Source organism: Aplysia californica, unplaced genomic scaffold, assembly GCF_000002075.1.
Source record: "Aplysia californica isolate F4 #8 unplaced genomic scaffold, AplCal3.0 scaffold00056, whole genome shotgun sequence".
Taxonomy (NCBI): domain Eukaryota; kingdom Metazoa; phylum Mollusca; class Gastropoda; order Aplysiida; family Aplysiidae; genus Aplysia; species Aplysia californica.
This window is the reverse complement of record NW_004797326.1, coordinates 128,018-128,380: the sequence shown is the minus strand read 5'-3', so window position 1 is coordinate 128,380 and position 363 is coordinate 128,018.

The following is a 363-nucleotide window of genomic DNA, read 5'->3' as shown; positions in this document are numbered from 1 at the left end:
TATTCCTTACACATAAAGTTAGTTATGGCACACGCCTAGAATCATGCAATCGTGTAATACCGGATACCGGTATCTTAAATTCAGTTTAAAAGTATATTTTTATCCATTTCTTATAATTAAATATTTTAGCATCTTGAAAGATTATCTTTATAATTTGGTATGTTTGATAATTTTATGTTACTCGGACAGGTGTTCTTCTTCTTATACACATCTTTTTGATTTTTAAACTAGATTATAACATAAAACTCTTAAAGAATTGAACAGGTCGTATCACACACAGAATTTATTGGGTTTTTTTTATCCCTGTCATTATCTGTCAGCCCGTGAGTTGATCACAATCTCTCTCTCTCTCTCTCTCTCTCT